This window comes from Syngnathus leptorhynchus, chromosome 18 (genome assembly GCF_054491065.1).
Source record: "Syngnathus leptorhynchus isolate UIUO chromosome 18, UIUO_Slep, whole genome shotgun sequence".
Classification (NCBI taxonomy): Eukaryota; Metazoa; Chordata; class Actinopteri; order Syngnathiformes; family Syngnathidae; genus Syngnathus; species Syngnathus leptorhynchus.
The window spans coordinates 6,073,017-6,096,427 of record NC_141212.1 but is presented as its reverse complement, the minus strand read 5'-3'; the positions used below and the strand labels follow the sequence as shown (position 1 = coordinate 6,096,427).

The window sequence follows — 23,411 nt, the reverse complement described above, 5'->3', positions numbered from 1 at the left end:
TTTGTTTTTAACTTGTTTTAACTCTTTGTAAAGTGACCTTGAGTGACCTAAAATGCGCTTCTAAATAAAATGTATTATTATTATTAATATTATTATTATTTACTGGCCCCTTGCTAGACATCCTGCAGTCAGAGCCTCTCGAAAATGGCAGCAACAAACAAAGGAAAGGTTACGTCGTCCTTATCAGTCCAAAAATTCCCACATTCAACACATGTCACCATGATGCAGTTGCTATTCATTCTTCTGTGCTGTATTCAGGTCGGATAAACAGGATAGATATGCACATGGACAATGCAAGCAGGAAATAAGGTCCTGTCCATTTTTTCTCCAAGGAGTTCATCTGGACCACAAAGCACTCTCTACTGTCCATCCTCAGAATGTGTGAGTGACGCTCAAAAACAAAGGAAATGCATAATGCAGTTGGAATTCTGAGCTCGCCTACATTCAATTCCCCTGCCCTAACCCCTGGTGTAAATCATCTGAGGCTTCCACATAAGAACAAAGAACAGAGACCTTAGAGTATTTTCTCCTGCATCATGAGGGGATGGCCCCTTCTTTCTCAATCCACCGGCAGTTACAAACTTTTTTTTTTTTCAAACAAGCCTCTCCAATGCTTTTGCCAAAAATATATCTAAATGTTCCTTGGGTTGCACATACTTTAGTTGGATTCCCACCAGCGGGCAACTTGTCTTTGTGGATCAAGGAGCATAGCAGAAACCAAGTATAATATAATTTGACCCTTCACATGAAGAATCGAGGCCACGATTGGCATGGTAGCCCACATCTGAGCCGTTGGTGGAGAGACTTTTCCTCTTCTTTACTCCTTGCTCAGCGGTGTAGAGCAGCTGTAATGAACGGAAAGCAACCATGGTAAGAAAAAAAAAGGGAGGGGGGGGGCATTTTCTGTGACTATCCTTGTCTCGTATAAAAGCCTGATCAAACATGTTCTTTTCCAAGGAAAAAAATATTATTCTTTGGAACGACAGAAGAGGGTGAAGAAGGAGGGGAAGACCTTGTTAGGTGCCAATTTAGTCCTCCAGTGAAATTTCTCTGATCTGCTTTCAGGGATCGTTGTGTGAAATTAAAAACAAATGTGCAGCTTTTGATGCACCACCCCTTCGTGGATCTTTCAGTTTTTTTTACAGCTTTTATTTATACTGCCCCTACCTTTTAGAGTTAATTCTGGCAGCTCTCAAAGATGGAAACTTACATTCCTCAAGCCGCTAGAAGTAAGAAATATATTCCAAAACATACATTTAGCTACAAACAAGTACACACAGAATTTTTCTCATCTTAGTAAAAGTTGGATCAGGGGTTGTGCAAACAAACATAAAATCCATGGTAACAAAAGTTTCATCATGCAGCATGCGTGTGATTAATGGAAAGCTGGCACGACATGACGCGTCTCCACCAAACACTACACTTTTATACATTTTAATAGATACCAACATAACTCATTTATACAATTCCACTTTTTTGGCAGCATGGTTTTGTTTCCAGAGATTCATCCGTTCCCTTTGACAACAAATACAAACATGACTTTAAAAAAAAAAAAAACCAGTGAACAGATGATTAAAAACCGTTTTTATTTGTCAATCATCTATTGAATTAAATCACAAGCCTGACAACCCATGAACGCTCAGAACGCAGAGAACTCCGACACTGCTGACTCAGCGAGACGGTGTGACGAGGTCTATTCTCAGAGGCACGGCGGACACGTGCACAAGGAGCAATAGGAGGTTCAGAGCGCAGCAGGATGACATCATCCCTGGGGCACTGATGACTCCGTGACCTCCTTCTCATCCCGCAAGCTGCCGAACAGATGCAAAGCAGACTGTTTTCCCACACAGCCCGTGTGTGACTACTGTTCTTACTTGGTCTGCGGTATAAGTCACTTCGGCAAAAAAGCAAAGGAACCACGCCTAGCCTCACTCCGCTATTAGTCTGTATTATCATGACCCTCTGATTCCAATCAGTGTGACTTCCTGACTAGTACTTCATTCAAGCTAGAACCACCACTTGAATTGCACATCATCCTTAGTCGTAGCTTATCCCCCAACTAAAATATAACATGGCAGGGCATGAGGAGCTGCGGTGTGGCAGGATAATGTGAACCAAATCAATCTCATATGGCTGGTGAGTGGTCCTCGAGACAGAGTCCTTCCTCTGAAAAGAGTGTTGAAACATACGGTAATTGCTTTCAATGTCATTTGGCTGTGCTGTACCCTCCTGAGTGACTTCAGGAGATTTGTATAGTCAGGCTAATTCTCCATTATTCTGTCAATCTTACTCTTGGATGCAATATGGAGAGAATGTGGCATAGGCATGAAAAAAATAGATGGAAAATACTTGATGATGACCCCTGATGATGATTACAATAAATGGACGTCGTTTTCCCTCGCCCGGACGCGGGTCACCGGGGCCCCTCTCTGGAGCCAGGCCTGGAGGTGGGGCTCGAAGGCGAGTGCCTGGTGGCCGGGCCTTCGCTCATGGGGTCCGGTCGGGCATAGCCCGAAAAGAAAACGTGGGTCCCCCTTCCAATGGGCTCACCACCTATAGGAGGGGCCAAAGGGGTCGGGTGCATAGTGAGCTGGGCGGCGGCCAAAGGCGGGGACCTTGGCGGTCCGATCCTCGGCTGCAGAAACTGGCTCTAGGGACATGGAATGTCACCTCTCTGGCTGGAAAGGAGCCCGAGCTGGTGTGTGAGGCAGAAAGGTTCCGACTAGATATAGTCGGACTTGCCTCCACACATAGTTTGGGCTCTGGTACAAGTCCTCTCGAGAGGGGCTGGACTCTCTTCCACTCTGGAGTTGCCCACGGTGAGAGGCGTCGAGCAGGTGTTGGCATACTTATTGCCCCCCGGCTGGGCGCCTGCACATTGGGGTTCACCCCGGTGAGCGAGAGGGTAGCCTCCCTCCGCCTTCGGGTGGGGGGACGGGTCCTGACTGTTGTCTGTGTCTATGCACCGAACGGCAGCTCAGAGTACCCACCCTTCTTAGAGTCCCTGGAGGAAGTGCTGGAAAGCGCTCCTTCTGGGGACTCCATCGTTCTACTGGGTGACTTCAATGCTCACGTGGGCAATGACAGTGAGACCTGGAAGGGCGTGATTGGGAGGAACGGCCCCCCCGATCTGAACCCGAGCGGTGTTCTATTATTGGAATTCTGTGCTCGACACGGATTTTCTATAATGAACACCATGTTCAAGCATAAGGGTGTCCATGTGTGCACTTGGCACCAGGACACCCTAGGCCGCAGTTCGTTGATCGACCTTGTAGTCGAGTCATCGGATTTGCGGCCGCATGTTTTGGACACTCGGGTGAAGAGAGGGGCGGAGCTGTCAACTGATCACCACCTGGTGGTGGGTTGGCTCCGATGGTGGGGGAAGATGCCGGTCCGACCTGGCAGGCCCAAACGCTCTGTGAGGGTCTGCTGGGAACGTCTGTCAGAATCACCTGTCAGGAAGAGCTTCAACTCCCACCTCCGGCAGAGCTTTTTCCACGTCCCGGGGGAGGCGGGGGACATTGAGTCCGAGTGGACCTTGTTCCGTGCCTCCATTGTTGAGGCAGCCGACCGGAGCTGTGGCCGTAAGGTTGTTGGTGCCTGTCGTGGCGGCAATCCCCGAACCCGGTGGTGGACACCGGTGGTAAGGGATGCCGTCAAGCTGAAGAAGGAGTCCTATAGGGCCTTTTTGGCCTGCGGGACTCCGGAGGCAGCTGACAGGTACCAGATGGCCAAGCGGAACGCGGCTTCGGCGGTTGCTGAGGCAAAAACTCGGGCGTGGGAGGAGTTTGGCGAGGCCATGGATAATGACTTCCGGACGGCTTCGAGGAAATTCTGGTCCACCATCCGGCGTCTCAGGAGGGGGAAGCAGTGCACGGTCAACACTGTTTACAGTGGAGATGGTGTGCTGCTGACCTCGACTCGGGATGTCGTGAGTCGGTGGGGGGAATACTTCGAAGACCTCCTCAATTCCACCGACACGCCTTCCATTGTGGAAGCAGGGCCTGGGGACTCTGAGGCGGACTCTCCAATCTCGGAGGTCGAAGTCACTGAGGTAGTCAAAAAACTCCTCGGTGGCAAGGCCCCGGGGGTGGATGAGATCCGCCCGGAGTTCTTATAGGCTCTGGATGTTGTGGGGCTGTCATGGCTGACACGCCTCTACAGCATTGCGTGGACATCGGGGACGGTGCCTCTGGATTGGCAGACTGGGGTGGTGGTTCCCCTCTTTAAGAAGGGGGACCGGAGGGTGTGTTCCAATTACAGGGGAATCACACTCCTCAGCCTCCCTGGTAAGGTCTATTCAGGGGTGCTGGAGAGGAGGATCCGTCGGGAGGTCGAACCTCGGATTCAGGAGGAGCAGTGTGGCTTTCGTCCTGGCCGTGGAACAGTGGACCAGCTCTACACCCTCGGCAGGATCCTCGAGGGTGCATGGGAGTTCGCCCAACCAGTCCACATGTGTTTTGTGGACTTGGAGAAGGCGTTCGACCGTGTCCCTCGGGAGGTTCTCTGGGAGGTGCTTCGGGAGTACGGGGTGCCGAGCCAACTGATAAGGGCGGTTCGGTCCCTGTATCACCGATGCCAGAGTTTGGTCCGCATTTCCGGCAGTAAGTCGGATTCGTTCCCAGTGAGGGTTGGACTCCGCCAAGGCTGCCCTTTGTCACCGATTCTGTTCATAATTTTTATGGACAGAATTTCTAGGCGCAGCCGAGGCGTTGAGGGGGTCCGGTTTGGGGACCTCAGCATCGCGTCTCTGCTTTTTGCAGATGACGTGGTGCTGTTGGCTTCTTCAGTCCGTGATCTCCAGCTCTCACTGGAGCGGTTCGCAGCCGAGTGTGAAGCGGTCGGGATGAGGGTCAGCACCTCCAAATCTGAGTCCATGGTCCTCGGTCGGAAAAGGGTGGAATGCCCTCTCCGGATCGGGGATGAGATCCTGCCCCAAGTGGAGGAGTTCAAGTATCTTGGGGTCTTGTTCACGAGTGAGGGCAGGATGGAGCGCGAGATCGACAGGCGGATCGGTGCAGCGTCGGCAGTAATGCGGACTCTGTACCGGTCCGTCGTGGTGAAGAGAGAGCTGAGCCAAAAGGCAAAGCTCTCGATTTACCGGTCGATCTACGCTCCTGCCCTCACCTATGGTCACGAGCTATGGGTCGTGACCGAAAGAACGAGATCCAGGATACAAGCGGCTGAAATGAGTTTCCTCCGCAGGGTGTCCGGGCTCTCCCTTAGAGATAGGGTGAGAAGCTCGGTCATCCGGGAGAGACTCAGAGTAGAGCCGCTGCTCCTCCACGTTGAGAGGAGCCAGATGAGGTGGCTCGGGCATCTCATCAGGATGCCTCCTGGACGCCTCCCTGGGGAGGTGTTCCGGGCATGTCCCACCGGTAGGAGACCCCGGGGTCGACCCAGGACGCGCTGGAGAGACTACGTCTCTCGGCTGGCCTGGGAACACCTTGGGATCCCCCGGGATGAGCTGGAGGAAGTGGCTGGGGAGAGGGAGGTCTGGGAGTCCCTCCTAAAGCTGCTGCCCCCGCGACCCGACCCCGGATAAGCGGAAGAAGATGAAGGTGAAGAAGGTGAAGGCTAATTCTCCATTATTCTGTCAATCTTACTCTTGGATGCAATATGGAGAGAATGTGGCATAGGCATGAAAAAAATTGATGGAAAATACTTGCTCCATTAAGAAAATAATTTATATTCTTTTTAAATAATGGCACCGTGTTATTAACTAATCAAAAAGAGTGAAATTATTTTCCAATCTGGCGGCCATTTATTAAGCATTATGAAAGGTGACGGGTTTAGCTGCTTTTTTGGATGGAAACTAATGTGTGCTGAAAAGTGCCGCAAGGAAACAAACATGGGGGATAAATTAAAAAATAAAATGGCAGCCTGTTGTCTCAAGGTTCTCAATCATTAGCAAATGGTGGGAAAAATTTTCTGGCAAGTGAAGCAAAGGAAAAGAACTCAGTGTGTGTGAACGTAACGTCTGAGTCGACATCTCCATATCTTAAGTTTCTCATATTTATGTCACACATCTGAGAAGTGCCAACTGAGATCATCTCTGAATGGAATATTGCTTTAGTTCTGAGCAAAAACTAGCTTGTCACAAAATGGCCGCCATGAGACAACCGATATATGATAAATGAGGTGCCTGGATTTGTTTTAGGTGTCTCATCTTGTGTAGACCACCGTTATGGTTCAAGCGTTAGAGGAATGTCAGCAGTTAACATAGTGTCTAAAAAAAATGTGTTACATATCATAACTTAATGGATGGCGCAACAAAATGTCCCCATGTACACAATTAACCTTGAAGCATGCCGAGTAGGAACACTGGAGCAAAGTTACGAGTCGTCAGAACTCTTTGTGTAGACAGTGTCACTTTCATTCCCTTGATTCGTCTTTGTTTTCAGTGCCACTCTGGTGTCGGCTTATTTCAAGTTGACATTGCGGAATGTTTTTGTGAAGTTTTTGAAGATTTCAGCACGGGTGGAAAAGACCAAAAATAAAAAAAATTCCGGTAGCCTTCTTTGAGGGTTCTGTAGTTGAGTGAAGTGCTACCCCGCTATAGGCGCAATGTAATATTTTAATTGTATATATATTTTCTCTCCCACGTGATTCGAAATGGATTTTACTACCTGGTGCTCTAACGTAAGTGTTCAGGCAGTTGCGGCAACATAATCCCAGTAATGCTATTAAAGCCAAATTTGTAGTGAGACGTAGCTGGGGATCAACTGGAAAATTCAAGGGCAAACCCAAGTAAAGAGCTCTTTATTTCCAAAGAGACCTTGTAAATGAAAACACTCTTATAAATGGAAAATAGATAAAAGTCAGGAAATGTCAGTCAGTTGAGTACAATGCAGACCCAAGGCTATGCTGTTCTTTTACAGAGCTAAAAAATATGTTGTTTACACTCAAATTCTACCATCCTATTAATTACATTAAGTGAAAACATTCAAATAGTAAATTCAATCTTTTTAATGACATGAACGTGGGCGGTAGAAAACGAGTGGAAAGCATGTTATGCGGATATCTCAGGCTGATATTATAGGATGCCGATCTAAGTGATATGATAATCGGCAAAAGAAAACCAATTTCAAATCCTTCTCTGAAGTTTGTTCTCAAGAATTGATTGAAACGCTCTTAAATGAGAGGAAATGAGCTGATGGTAAATGACATTGCTGTGCACATTCTCATCATAAATTTGAAAGCAGTGTCATAAAAAAAAATCCCGATATCACAACTCTCTACATTTTCCATCATATCGCTGCTGTCATTTGAGCATTTTAAAGCGCCCAGAAACTGCGGCAGCACGTTTGACACAGGAGAACGATTAAAATCACGCAACAGCTCCATTTGCTTTGACACACAAGTCAGATGGTGTGTATGCTATCGTAAATATTCTCTTATCTGGTCTTACCATTGACAGACTCATTCAAAAGGCTTTTTGCTGTCGCTCCTCCGTAACACACGTTATCATAAATGATACAGTATGCATTGTCTAACTCTTTGTGCTGTTTGATATATTGACATGTTTCTCTCCCCCCTCCCACACGCAAACACACAGTCTGTGCAACGAGATGCATGCTGAGTATTGTGATTGGACTGGATGAAAGCATTACTGGTTCTCTCGGTGTGTTTTATAATGTCAGTCAGGCTCCAAGGCCATCATGCGGGCGGCGCTGTGGGTTTACCGAACGTCAGTTTAAACCTGCAGGGAGATGGCGTTCGGGGCTTCCTTAATCACAACGCAAATGCTTTTATACATCTTCAGAACTGTGCAATTAATTTCAGTGCCAACATCAGAACCTTTGGGGAAATCTCACCAGTTATTGCCTCTTGGAGCTATGAGAGTTCATTCTGTCAGATGAGGTGCAAGATCGGCATTCAAAACTCATTTCAAGGCCAATATTGTACTCACATTCACAGCTTCCGGAGACTCACTTAAAGTTCTTTGTGTTGAATGTACAATAGAGTTGTTCTGCCTGAACTGTGCTATTGTGTAAGAAATGTTCGTTCTGTGGAAAAAATTCATTGTCTGATTAATTGAAAATGTCCACTAGAAAACCAAAGGTTGGATTGGAGGGAAATAATCATTGTTCTCTAAGGGAAATTTAAAATCCGATATGTTGTATCATGTTTGTTGCTTTTAATAAACCACACTGTTTATTCAGACTACTGTAATTTATGGAGTATAAGCGGCAACTGAATACAAGTTGTATTAGCTAAAATTCGGGGGAAATCCTGTTTTGTCCATATATAAGCCGCACTGGACTATAAAACGCAGGTGTTTTAAATATCCTCATTTCTATTACCTGTATTTCCAAAATCCTGAAAAATCTATTGATAAGCCACAGGGTTCAAAGCTTGTGCAAAAAGTAGCGGCGTTTGTTCAGAAATTACAGGAGTTACTGCAACTAGACTACTTTATCAGGCTGCACAGCTTTACTGTATTTTTCAAACTATAAGGCACACTTAAAATCCTTAATTTTCTCAAAATTAGACAGTGCACCCGATAATCAAGTGCACCTCATGAATGGATCAGTCAAGAGTTGTATAAATGTATTCTAGCTTGGAATGATATTTCAAGTACTGAAATTTTAGGTTGTCAGCAATTCAAAATTAAGCCTCAAATCATATCCGTAAACGGTTTGTGTCCGCAACAGCCCTTTGGAAATTTGGACCATTTGAAGAGGAAAAAAACCACATTGCTTATTCAGTCAGATATTTGTATTCAATGGGACTACATTGTAGACATCTGCTCCTTTCACGTTTAGATTTCCAGACAGCTCTTGAAAATATTCAACGGAAAATATTTTCCACACTGAGGGTATCATTTAAAACAAAGGCCAAAAATACTTCAGTTCAATGTTATACTTAATAACCATCTAGATATTGGTACATATCTTTAATGGTATGTTTTCTTTTCAAATTTTCTATTTTTTTTTTTTACATTTATTTTAGGGTGAATCACAGCACGGGTTAATTTAAACCTGAGAGAAAGCAGATGGCTGCACAGCAGTTGTGAATGACTGAAGATATTAGCTGAGCCAGCCAGGGCCCTGAACACACTGTTTCAATCAAAGACTTTCTCATATTAAAGTGCTTCATGGGGGTCAGACAATGTGATTGTGAATGGAACATTTTATATCGAGAAAATATAATGAAAGAGACAAATGCTGGAGAATTTTGTATTAGCCAACTTGTCGGTGGTATATTTTTTCTTTTAGTGGTCACATTAACAGCTCTGTTTGTCAAATATTCTGGTTTCCTTTCACTGTTCAAAAGCATGTACGCAAGCATGCTTTCACACTTATTAGTCATCTCAAAATAACCATTTTCCCATTTTTCTTTCATTGTTGGTTTAGCAATGACGAGTCCATACAAAAAAAACTTCTTCCTGTTTGCATTCTTGCACCCGCTCTGACACAGCATTCATATTTGTTGTTTCCGTTTATTTATATTGAATGTTATTTATTTATTTATTTATTTATTTATTCATTTATTTATTTATTTATTTATTATTAATTAATCATTTATTTTGTCTGTAGTCTTTTTTTCTTTTTCAATTTGAGTGAAAATTCAACATCTTCATCTGATTTGGTCGGCACCCAATTTATTGACACAAATTTAGTAAAAGGGACATATGAAAGTTTTAGTCCTTTATAGTTGGCTTTCCAGAATAATCCAGAATATTTTACACATGTAAATTTAGAAAACTAAATATTTTTTTCCGCTGCTGATTACTAAACAATTTATTAGATTAGCTGTTCCGAAATTTGTTTAACTGTGATCTGACAATCCGGTCGCTGGACTACAGGAAAGCTTTATCATATCAAATTTCCGTCCCAAAATTGGCTCACCAATTTCAATCAAGCTGTGCTGATATCATCTCGTCATTACTATTACCTCTCCGACAGAAGATGATACAAAGATGATCCTTGACATTCTGAACGTAAACATGTCTTTTTCCCTTCTGACGGGCTTCATCTTGCAACAGATTGCATCTTTATTTTCTTTTGCTTTGCATCAGCAAGGGCAGGTGCTTGTACGACACAAGCAGGTGATGATTAAAGGCTGACCTTATGGTTCATTAGTAGCAACCTAGAGATTTCACTGCTTAGCTATGAATCATGGAGAAAAAAAAAGCACCTGCCGGGGAAATGTTACTGAAGTGATTATGTTAGGGGTGTAAATCAATAGAACCCTTGGCCTGCAAATGGAGTAGTGGTGAAGTGAGATGCAAAATGAAGAAGGGGGAATATGAAAGAATGTGATTAACGGACAAATGGCACAGGTAGTCATACTTCTAAACAAAGTATGGATTTTTTTTGTGTGTACGTGTTTGTGTGTGTGTGGGGGGTCAAAAGGGGTCAATGTCAATCAAACAGAAAATCATGTGATTGTTTCTTTTCAGTCTGTTTTATTTCTTCACGTTAAGACACACAAAGAGATCGAAATTACGTTTCCCACTGTCCCACGGTGACTGGACACATTCCACAACACATACAAGCAATAGCACAAAGAGTAAAAACAACTTTTTGACAGTTTCAACTCTGGTAGTAGAGAAGAAGGCTCAAATAAATTAATAAATGTCAAATAAAGCTTTGTTTAGTTTTTGCCATTGAAAAAAATCACCTTTTGCCATCCGGACGTTTATGTGATGACATAACTGTCACTCATTTAAAGCGAGTTTACTAACCAGTGAAGATAAAAAATATTTTTTTTTATAAAGGGATAATATGAAGATTCGTCATGTTGGAGAAATATTCATTCCGACTGATGAAATATGAACATAATATAATTAACACTGAATATATGTTAATATTACTGCAAAAAATAATTGCCAACTTTAAACAATAAGCACAAATGTGATATTCGCAGCAATTCATAAACTGAGTAAGAACAAACTTGAGGCACATAAGGAATCAAATCCAAAGTAATGTCTTCTACATTTGCTGGTCAATTGAAGTCAAAATGAACAGAATCTGCTCCCAATTAAAGTCCACTTCTCAATGCCCCGTGATTATATGGCCTGGGCACTTGCTGTGTGATACTCTCAATTCTGGTGAACATGAGTCCCAAATGGCTCATCTGACCTCCCCCTCACACACTCTTATTATAATTGACTCTATTGAGGAGCACTGGTTTGCATTCACTTTTCTTCGGTTCTAATTGGGTTCAACGCCTTTCGTATTTACATGAAGCTCATTTTATAGACTATTTTTACTACTTTGCGCCTCATAATTATAAAAAAATTGTAAATTATTATGATATTTGTGGCAGTTGCAGTAGTTTTCATTCTCTTGAGATTAATTTTCTGTAAAATGTAAGAAAATGTGAGGAAATGATCACCTATTTAACAGTGGCTGTAATCTGTGCATGTGTTAAACATGCTACTTAGTATAATCTTTAACTATTTCCAAATGGCTTACTCAATTAGTTATTTTAACCTTGGTTTATGATATAAGCATTTATAGTGGAAAGGAAAGCAGATGTTTCGCAAACATGTGTGCTCATTAATAAACAGCATGCACACACGTGCTTGAGCTTCCGTACAGATGCTTACCCCACAACCACAGCAACATAAGTCTGGCAAAGCCATCGCTCTTGACATCCTGCCGGAGTCTCTTGAGGGAATCTTTTTTTTCCAAGCTGTTTGTTTATATTTACACTGTCAAATTTGTAAATCAACATTTAGCTCCTGTAGAAGAACATTGTTATATTTTGAGAATTTGTAATCTTTTTTGAAATGTATATTACATTCAACAATTATGGAGGAAAAAAAAAAAAACAGACAAAAGACTTTTCCATATTTATATTTTTTTAAGTGAAGCTTCCTCAGTCTTCTGTTTACATCTAAGCGGCTCCCACCAGAGATCGCAGAAAAGAGAACAGAGAAAAGACTTGTCTGGAAAAATCACACGCCTCACACTTCGATGTAATTTCATGATGCCAATTCAAGATGTCGTCGTGTCTGTCATTCAATGTCACTCAACCGCAGTATCTTGTCTGTAACAGCAGTTTCATGTGAGCGTGGTCCAGATCAACCTCCCTTGATCCATCAAATGAATCCAACAACAACCATGAGACTGTGATGTCATTTTAAATGGACAGCAAAAATTTCCCTGCTGAGAATGCATTTGTATATTTACTCCATTTATGAATATAAAATGCAAATTACACCCCCTCTGAGGCCATATTAAAGCATTTCGCTTCCAAAACAAGTTGTCAGACAAAAGCTTTATGATTTGCATGACTGTGACTCAAGTTTGTTAACTAAATGAGACCATGTGATTGCATATACAGATTTGAGTCCCCACAACACACACGAGCGCACACGCATACACACGCACACAACACATCAAAATGGATATTATGCCGGCCACCCAAGCCTGACTCATTGCAAGTGACGTTTATGTGCTATAAGTGCCACTTTGCTCCAATGTGCAGTGATTTAACCGCTTTTGACACAGTCCAAGAAATGTCTTTCTACCACCCCCTTTCATGCTGTCTCGCGCATTTATCACCAATCCACACATAGTCTATAACTCTATAGAGACTGTAGACATGAGAATAAATGTCCGCTTGATGAGAGACCTGTCATTCTTACTCTTTTATTTGCTTCGTCTGCACCACAGGGAGGTCAAAAGTCAGAGATGGTCACAGAGCAAATTATTGGCGTTGGGTATTATTGTCACTCTTGAGATAGTAAAAAGCTTTTCCAATATAAAAGCCCCAATGAAGTTTTCTTCAGTTGGCATCAATATGTGACAGAACCATCCAAGAAAAAGGTACAGAAGGAAAATTGAAGGGTCACATTATTACATGTCCCATATAAAGGTTAATGGCAAAAAGGAACAAGAGAGTTCCACCCTGCACTCAGACGCAAAATGCAACCGAGGCAAGTGCCACAGGTTTGGGACCCACAGTGGGGGATCGTTGTGGAAGTGCTCCTTCCAACAGAGCTTGTGATGGATTGGGTGAAGAATGCCAAGAATGGCTGACTCCCTCTAAGAGATTAAGAGCAGTTATGTCTGTGTTAGAGTGGCAGAAACAAATGGCTAAGATAGAGGTGGGGAGGTGTTGTTATGAACTCCCAGACATTGATGCTTTTGAGGGCGGGTGAGCTCTCTGGGTGGTTTGGAAGAGTGGAGCATGCCAGGGGGGGGGATGACTGCTTGACAATCACAGCCGCTTGGAGGAAAACAACAGAAGGCATCAAAGGAGTTAATAATATCATGGCCAAGAAAAGTGCTAGCTCTGGTCACTAGCATGTTTTTTTTTTGTCAATGGAAATAAATTACAAGTATGGCAGATGGAAGATAAAATCAAGATTCTCTGAAAATTTCGTATATTTAAACACATTAGGTCACAGGTGTCAAACTCAAGGCCCGGGGGCCAGATGCGGTCCACCACATCATGTTATGTGGCCCGCAAAGACAAATTGTGCATCAAATACGTAGAATTGCAAATTGTCTTCACTTTGAATATATGTATTTTTTAAATATTTGACGAGTTTTTACTCGTCTGATTTGAAAATGAGATATTTGTCAGTTTGTTTTGAAGTTTTACTGTATATGAGATGCTCATACATTTATTTGGGTTGACAGTCATAATGGACCTCCAAAAAAAGCTATGACTACGATGCGGCCTAGGAAAAAAACGAGTTTGACACCCCTGCATTAGGTCAAATGTTAACTCATTCAGTGCCATTGACGGTTATAGACATCAACGATATTAACTGGGTTGGCAATGAATGAGTTAAAATAGATGTAGTTAGTGATGCCGCAGAAGAAAACAGAGAATATCAAATATTTGTCGGCTTTTAAGTATATTTTCCCAACAATATTCCTGTGGTTGTCCTCTCTGTTTTTCTGAATTGTTGAGCTTTCTGGCAGTGAAATGTGCTTCCAGAGTATCATTTATGCATATGCAATGTGCATGACATTTGAATTCATTGTGGGACTGTCAAACTGACACTGGGAATGCAAATTACTCGACTGAGACGTGTAAGGTCTTTGGCAAAATACATGACAACCATGAAAAGTTTGGTGTGAAGGATAAAGATAATTTTAATAGCCGTTGTGGATTCAAAATAAGCTTTTGCTTAATATTGACTACCCAGGTTTCCTATCCCAAAGGACAATCCAATTTATTAGCTCAGAAATGAAACATCAGAGGTTTGCCGTATATATTTCCAGGTGATCATCTTCGCAGCATTTCCATATTGGAAACCAATTCCACGAGATTGATTTCCCAGCGAGACTTGTCGGGTCTCATTCATTTTTCAATTTGCATCTGCAACCGAGCCTGCCCCAAAGTGCTATTTTCTTGGCCACTGCCCTGTAGCTCTACTGTGAACCTATGATCTGACTGCCAAATCAGCCATGTGATGTATTGAGACAAAGCTGAGGGGTGACAACTTAGCGACAGAGAGCAGGCAAAGGGGGCAAAATGGGTTGAAGGTGTGGAAGGGGGGAGGGGCATTTCTTCAGTTATTGTCAGTGGCACGATTGCACTCTCGCTTGATTTTGTTCCATGTGTGACTGCTGGTATAAGTCTGACCGCATTACTTCACCGTTCTCAAAAAAATCGACAAGCTCTGAACAGCTTTTGTCTTGATCCATTAAGTCCACTGCACTTGGTGAAACAAAAGTGTGGGAAGAAGAAGAGAAGAGAGGACAATATTTTCTGTGAGCAAGAGAACAGTCCCATCCGCTTCCTCCCATCATCGTTGTAGAAGGTGGAGCAAATTAGGTGTCAGATGATATTTAATGTGAAAGGGGGCCTGTCTCTTCCCTTGACATCCACTCCTGGCTGCACTGCTGCACGACACCGATATAGAGACGCTCTCAATTCAGGCCTCATCAAATGGCACTCAAGGAAAAAAAAAAAAGCGAGCGGGAGAAGGAAGAACAAAAGACGGTGAGGGACAGAAAAAGGTGACTGGGAGCAGGAGTCATTAACCGAAGCTGAAAGTGAAATGGAAGCTGTTGATGTGGGAGGAAATACAGCCGAGATGGCGGAGAAGAAAAAGTACCAGTTTTTCAGTCTAGAAAAAAAAAAAGTTCAGGTTCCTTGCCGAAGCTCACCCTGCAGCTGAACACTTGTGACAGGGTGGAAGATAAGAGATGGGCACGGAAAAGCCGCCATGAAAATACTTTCACTTGAAACCAAGGAACAAAAAAAGAAGTCAAGGGTCTTCTCATATGTTCTAGCGAAAGCCGGGAGCTGTGGAAAAGTGTGACGGGATGTGGCCCCACTGCTCATGGAATCAATTGAAATGGTATCACTGCACCAGTTCTCCTTATTTTCTTCCCACACGCCTCCTTTTTCATTTCCACTCTCTGTTTCACAGCTTTGTACTCCTCTCCGCTAACCCTGCAGGACACTAGGAGAGGTGTGAATGGTGTTTTACTGGTTTTTACACCTCAAATTGAAGTTCTCAGCAAGTCAGTTAAAAAAAAAAAAAAAAGGGAAATCCCCCAAATAGGTTTGATAGATAACAATTGACCACAACATGTGTCATAATTATCTTTATAGATTTATTAGTAAACATTACTACTTTTCTTGTCTCACCAAGATTAGAGTAATCCATTGTGAAGGCAGTCTGTCTAATGTCAGGTTGAGTCTGGCTATTGTTACCATGACGACCAAGGATGGAGTGGCTTCTATTTGTGATAGCACAGAGTGTGGAAATAAGTTGAAAGTGTATCATATTCAAAATGCTAATTTGAATGAGTGCAAGTAATTTTAATCAACATTGAATATTACTCTGGGCTAACTTTTCATATTTTGAAGCAATCTAACAGATGGTCAACGTTGATTGAGTCCTCTATGTTGTGATATTTGTTTTTTGTTTTTTTCCGAAGTAACAGTGGCAACACTGCTCATAAAATAAGAAGTTGCCTTTTTCCCCCCTCACCCTGGCATCACGAGTCAGAGCCTGTCAGCAGGGTGCAGCTCTGTCCGTCCATCTGTCAAGCTTGGAGAGCTCCCACTCCGGGTTGTCAGGGCACTCTGCCCTCCACAGTGTGCTGCTTTCCTCCCCCCCTCCCTCTCTCATCTTCCCCTCCTACCACTGCTTGTCCTCCTCACAGCTGCCTCCTCAGCTGTGTCCACTGGCCATCATCCCACTTTTCCGAGCATGTCCTGTTTATCTCGCAGAGTACCACACACCGAGTGACCGTCGTAGCCCCCACGCTTGGACATTGTAGACATGCTCAAGTGGGCATGTACCCGAAAGGAAGTTAGGCAGGGACACGCGCAAACAATTCTGTCATTTAGTCAGAGATGCACTTGAAGCTTTTTTTTCTTTTCTTTTTTTGAGTCTTATGAATATAAATGTATTCGAAGCTGTTCAACCGCATGACAACAATCATTTTCTCAATGGTTGTACTTTTATTTGGCCTGCAAGCGAAGGAACTATTGTTATTGAACTTCAACTGAACAAACACATCAGTTTCCTTCAGCTGATCATGCACATTGACTGCAGTAATTATTTCTATCTTTATTATAAAATATGCATACATTTGCATCCTTACCTTTAAACAAGTCTCATATCATTCTTAACTGTGAGTATGGAAAACGAAAGAAAGTCTTGCTGTTATCATCTCCAAGATAAATAAACAGTGAAATAAAGTGAGAATAAAATATGTCGTAAGAATTCTTATCATTTTGACAACACAGTTTCATCATGGTTAGAAAATCAGTGACCCGGTTATTTCCTGCTTGAATAACTTTCATTTTGAAGTGTAAATGAAGTGTAACTGAGTGAAAGAAAGCATACCAGCCAAATGTAACATATTATGAATCACACTTGGTGTTATCTTTGCTCAGTTTTCTCAGATTAGTAATTCGTCCAAGAAAATACAGTTTATTACACTTAGTAGTTATGAAGGCAAATTGGAAGACTTCCAAATGGCTTTGATCTCACAAACTAAAAAGAAAAAGAATTTATGGTGCTTACAAATTGCTGCAGACACAGAACTTCTTAAACATAATTTATTCAGAATTTTTAATTTAGTTTGAGACTCAAGTGCCTGAATGGATTCAAATGAAACGTATCGCTGGAGTCAGGCCAAGTGAATTTCAATTTAAAATTTTTGAAGAGTATACTAATATATATATATATATTATATATAGTAATATTTGAACCAACTCCTGAGAAGTGATTTGGGAGATCCAAGTATTTTGCCTGACACCAGCGATATACAATATTTTCTTCTTTATTTAACTGCCCACATTTTTGGAGACTCATGGCAGACTGAAACGTAAACCCAGTGTGTTGCCATTCACTAATGACATAGTATTCCTACCAGCTCTTTCTCCAAACCACATCGTGATCCCAGAGTCTAAGCCGCGAAATGCATCTGGATTTGGCAGATGAAAAACTTTGAAATTAAATTTGACGAGTGTGTATGTGAAAGCACAGAAGGATGGATTACGACACTGGCACGAGTGAGGTCCAGGAGGCACAGATTAGAGTGTCTGTTTAAACAGTTGTTTATATCTTGATGTAAAGGGCAATTTTGTGTTCAAAGTAGGAATGTCTTTTTCATGTTATTGTTCTAGATTCCCATACAATTTTGTAAATATCCCTAACATATGCATTTGATGAGTATGCCCTTAAGGTAAATAAATATACACACAATATGAAGATACATTATATAGACAAAGTAACCACCACCCAAAAAAAAGTTTTTGTTGAATGTATTCAGGTTCGTCAAGTGGCTGCATGAAATAAAATCATCTGGATCTGTTTTTTGTTTGTTTGTTTTTTTACATCTACTAGAAAAAACTGTTTTGTTATCATGGGACTCAACCGGAAATCCCAAATATGCAATCACAAGAGTAGTGAAGATTTGAGGAGATCTCATCAAATTCAACACAGAGACTTCCTAGCAATGTTTGGATTTTGTTGTGCACTTCATGATGAGTGAAGCGGACAATCTGTCAAAAAAATGTGGGGCAGAACTTGGATTTATTCAGGGACACACTTATGCAGTTCTTGAACCTTTCACAACCTTTTGATATTTGGAAGCGGGATAATGAAAAGGCATAACTAGGAGATAAAAAAAACAAAACCTTTCAACATGCCTGCTGGTGTTACTTTGCATGCTAATTTGTGTACGTTTACACAATACAAAATCGAGATGAAGCTGTAAAATAAAAACAATCTTAGAAAATAAAAACAACATTCATTCAAGTGGAATGAAAAATACATCACTCTGCTTTTCATCTTCAATTATATATGAAGTAAATATTTTATGGCAGTCTTCATCAAATCTACATTCTGCTCACGAAAACAAGGCATTGTGGGATTTTCATGCAAACAAGGAAAACTTTCAAGGGTTGTTGCTTAAAGGCAGAATTTAACTGGATATTGCACAAATATTAATCCACTATTTAGTAGAAAATCCTTGAAATGTGTTTTGTGTTACTTATAAAATATGCACAAAAGCTCTTGTGGCATAACTTGATTGCAATTTATTGGCAACCTTTTCCTCTTGTTTTTTATTTTTTTCTCATGAAATATATCAAGGGATGAGACTCCCGCACAAATGTCGTGCTTGTCAAGTCATCGAAATGTACATGCCATTGTTGAAAAACACATCCAGATAAAGAGTCACAAATAAAGTAGGGAGAATCAAACAATCCACAAAGCGCATAGAAAACTAAGTCAGTAAATAATAGAATACATTTGTTCCTGCTGAAATTGGCTCTTTGGAGGAAAGGGCTTAGAGTAGTTGCCATCAGAGAGAAGCGGGGAGGGAAAGAAAAAAAAAAAATCAGAGAAGAGAGAATAAGCACAGCTCATCAGCTTGGTCGAGATAGTAGCTTGGAGGGGAGAGATAAAGCTATTTTGGCACGGTAAAAATCACGCATCCATCACAATGCTTATCGGTCACTCGGGGAAAGGTGCCTATAATAAATCGTCAAGTGCAGCGTCAGTGCAGCTCAGACCCAGACAATTGGAGTCAGTGGAGTAGTTCTCTTTGCTTGTTTGAACAGTGTGACTTATTTGGGGAGGGGGGGCGATGTTTATAATGTGAGATCATTTCACGGCGAGATATGAAGGTGCACTGATGACTTCCAGATTCTAATGGGGCTATGGGAAATGTTGCTATGACACCATGAAATCAATCCAAACTATACGGGGTATACGAATGAAGTCAACAGAAAAAAAAAAAAATCTCTGCTAACTTCAGCCCATCATTAGATTTTTGTGATCCAGAGTGTTGCTCATGAAAACCTTTGCTTCGCCTTGACCTTATTACCATTTCAAAGATTTCCTGCCAAATCAGTCCGCACGGCTTCACATTGGACAAGTGGGGGCTGCTGATTTCAAATGTCTCAGAAAGTTAAGACATCAGTAAGCAAAGCAATACTTTGTTGCTGTTTGACTAAACATGAGGGCAAGCATTCCTGACGTAACTTCAAAGCGTGAAGCTCAACGAAAACTGACTAATTGTCCTGAGGAAAATTCCAATTAAAAAATAAAAAAACAAAGAAAGGTTTTGTAATTTTTTTTGTGATAAAATGTTGCAGCATTTTAACTTCAATTAGGGCTTTCGTTGAATAATGGTGTGTCTTTTTGTAACAAATGCACATGGATTGTTTCATTAAATTGTTGGAACTGGATCAAACTTTGATTCAAGCAGTCCAATTCATTGTCAGTGATTCCGGTGTCTGTTGAGCATATTAAGTAGGAAGAAATTCAATTTCTTTACTCAGAACTCACTTGAATGACATTTAGGCATTATTGCTCTGTTCTCTGTCTTGACTTGAATGTATTTTCAGCTCTTAACGCTTTAGTACAAAGTACAAAGGCAGCCTAGATGTGAACTTGAGAGTTTCTTTTAACAATAACAAAAAAGTTTTACCGCTCCGCAAGGGCATTCTTCCTATCTGGTGTGTGATTGAACAGCCCCATTGCCACGGATTCAAAGCACGGCTCAGTCTGGCATCTTGATCTCACATGGCTCTATGAAGGCTGACACACAGACAGATAGGGTATCAGAGACGGGATGAAACAAAGATGGCTTCTGAAATCAATCGTCATCCAGCCGCACATTGGTCTTGCTTCGTCCGCCATCGCTGTGTGAAGCCCTTAATCAGCCCCAAATGAAATAGATGAAGAGAACGCAAGACGATGGGCTGTTAGACCACATTCCGGGGTTCTCAAGTCATCGTGATCACACGGAGCAAAAGGAAATAACCGTTCCATAATATTCATCTTCTACAGTAGGTTGTCAGTAGGAATTTCCTTTAAGGTATTTAACATATATAATATTATATAATATATAAGGAATTTCTTTTAAGGCTTCTAATATGATGAATACAGATTTTTAACATTCTTATTGAATAAAAATTATATATATATTTTTTTTTTCACTTTTATTCAAAAGATTCTTGCTCAGCAGGTCAAAAGCAGCTTTATCAAGAAATCTGTCTATTAAGCGAAAACATAAAGCACCAACTGCCAACACTGTGACCTTCACATTTTCAAAAAATATATACTGTACTGCACTCTGCAACACATATCTAAAAGGTTAACGACAATACTCAATCTAGCTGTCCCACAATCTCCTTTTCTATTACGGCGATAGGAAATTCCCTGAGTGGTAAAAAAAAAAAAAAAAAGTTACAATTTTTAAACCAAATGCTTGAACCTGTAAAGAATAACAAGAAGTTCAGGGCAGCATCAGAAAATTAATTACCAAGCATTGGAAAAGCTTTCACTCATGGGTTTATGAATAAACGAGGAATTAATCATTTGCTGAAGTGCACTAAACACAAAAACAAATAAGCTTTGGCAAGTTAATTAAGAAGCTTTAGGCGTACTTTTCTCTTCGAAAACCTGTTCCATGCTTAGGATTTGCTCAGTAAGGCTTCTCCTAGCCTTTTGTTTTCTTTTGTTCAGACAAAATACCTTCTATATCTTACCTTAAAACTTTTCCGACAGTTTCGGCAGCAACTTCCGCCTTAGTCAGTGTCAAGCATTTTACTTCTTCCCACACTTGAAGGATTGCACCAAACTGAACTTGAACTGGATTCCACTCAATAACCATTGTTTCCATTTATTTTCTTCACCCGTCTGCAAGTTTGGTGAAATACCTCAAAGACAAACAAACAAATATTAGTCTTAATTAAATTCAATTTTAGGACATTTTAGTTCCATCGTAGCATCCCCGCGGGCAGCCATATTTGCTGCTGCATATGTCAAAGTGCATCAGACCCTTCCGCCCTCGCTGTCTGAATTTCCAGTCAGCGCAGAAAGTCATTTGTCTTGGCAATAAGGAGGATTTGTGAGCTTACCGGCTGTCTGTTCAGATCTTTTGTTTCTTTTTGGTACTTTTCTGTATTTGCTCTGTATTCCCGTGCTGCTGAAGGTGATGTCTTTGCCCATCCGGTCTTTCCTTCTGGCACAGGTGAGCAGTGCGTACACGCCCTGATTCGCTCATTTGACACAGGTGAGTAGCTGCCGTTCGTAGCGACAGTCAGAGAGTGTCACGTGACGTGACACATCTTTTTCAGCTGTTGTTACTATGAGGGCGTGACCAACCTGTGATATTTGACAGGTGGGTCACGCCCTCTGCTGCCGGAACTGTCGGAAAAGTTTTAAGGTTAGAACAATTTTGTCTGAACAAAAGAAAACAAAAGGCTATCAGACATCCATCCATCCATTTTCTGAACCGCTTTGTGCCCACGGGGGGGGGCGGGCGTGCTGGAGCCTATCCCAGCCATCATCGGGCAGCAGGCGGGGGACACCCTGAACCGGTTGCCAGCCAATCGCAGGGCACACTGAGACGACCAACCATCTGCACTCGGGACAATTTAGAGTCTTCAATCGGCCTACCAAGCATGTTAATGGGATGTGGAAGGAAACCGGAGTGCAGGCAAACTCCACACAGGGAGGGCTGGAGGTGGAATCGAACCCACACCCTCCTAACTGTGAGGCGGACGTGCAATCCCGTGCGCCACCGAGCTGCCTGCTATTAGACATAATGAACACAATCCAACTAAGGCTTCGCCTGTTCATAATTCATGCCCAAAAAAGACTCGCTGCTGATGTTTCCCTAAGAAAGGAGAATTGTAAATAGATGTTTTTAATTCAGTCTACTATAGTGGTCACACTCCTTTTGTCACTTGAAGATTTGACATTAAAGGTTCCACTATTTGTATCGATTATCATAGATGAAGTGTTAGATCTAAGATTGGGCTTTCTGGACGCCAAAACTTACTGGGAACAGCAACTTTTGTGTGTTCATTAATGTTATTGAAAACACAAAGACAGCAGGGACACCCAAACCAATTAGCATTAATTATTTTCCTGTAAAGATTGCGATGTAGGCTACAAGGAAAAGCCGGGTTTGCCTCAAAGGCCCGCACACATGAAGCAGGGTAATCTCTCTGGGTGGAGATAATGATTGTTTATGCGAGATTTAAATTATATCGTATATGAAGCTATAACGGGAAAGACTGACTCCGGCTGACTCGGCCATTCCGTAAGCTTTTGACTGTGGTCTCTCATCAGTCGTCCTGAGAAAGTCAAGGCGGTTGGCTTTAAAGGCTAACTCAGCATGATATGACCATCATATTAAATAAAACCCTCTTGCTTAACACGAAAATCTTCTTTGACCTTGAGATGAGCCGGCGTAGTTTGATAGGTATGCATCTGTCAGTTTGATAATACAAAAAGCCCAAATATTCAAATTTCTGTATGATTTAAAAAACAATTTCTTTACCTCTTAATAGAATAAACAACACTGGCCTTGGAATAAAACTAATGTGTGTCTTTCTTTTCATTCTCATACATAGAAGTACAAACAATGAGATTTATCATAACTTTCAAGATGAAGCAATACATCTGCATATCGACTTGATCTCGTTAATGAGAGCAGCAGAAAAGAAAATGTCAAGCAGCCATTCCAATATTTCCTTCTGCATGACCCTGTGAAAGCTCAGCGGGTAAAAAGAATGTTTAAAGATTGAATTATATAATCCCACAGTAGGAAAGTGAATAGATGACTGATTGTTATTGAATATGACAATAATGCCGGCTGTTAGTTTTATTTGAAATAGTGACAGTGGAACTCATTCAAAAAGTGAATGGCAGCCCTCTTGATGTGCTCCTCCTATGGACAATTTCTAGCCCTGCCCCCAATAGTAATTCCTTCTTACCGTAAAAATAAAACACTTATAATGACACTCAACAACAAGCAAGAACAAAATATAATGTATCTAAAAAGTCAAGTTCCCAAAACAACACATACTGTGGTCATCATCTGCAAAATGAATTTGGACAAAGTTGTGTATTATTGTTAAAATTTTTAATTGCGAAATATGACCGCACCAAGTGACATTTAAACAGCTCGGAAACACTGAGTGGGAGAGTTTCTACTCTGCATGAT

The 23,411-nt window shown here is 41.7% G+C and overlaps 1 long non-coding RNA gene across 2 annotated transcripts; it reads right to left on the bottom strand.

Annotated features, from left to right (window-relative positions):
* Nucleotides 1–826: 826 nt before the first annotated feature.
* Nucleotides 827–21,524, bottom strand: LOC147042619 (uncharacterized). Of its 2 annotated transcripts, XR_015069070.1 has the most exons (4): nucleotides 21,316–21,524; nucleotides 20,944–21,114; nucleotides 19,881–19,990; nucleotides 827–845 (listed from the first exon to the last, which is right to left on the bottom strand). It is a non-coding gene; the product is annotated as an uncharacterized LOC147042619 (long non-coding RNA). The 2 variants fall into 2 exon arrangements; XR_015069069.1 differs by lacking the exon at nucleotides 827–845 and having other exon boundaries at nucleotides 18,469–19,990; nucleotides 21,316–21,520.
* Between the last annotated feature and the right edge of the window lie 1,887 nt (nucleotides 21,525–23,411).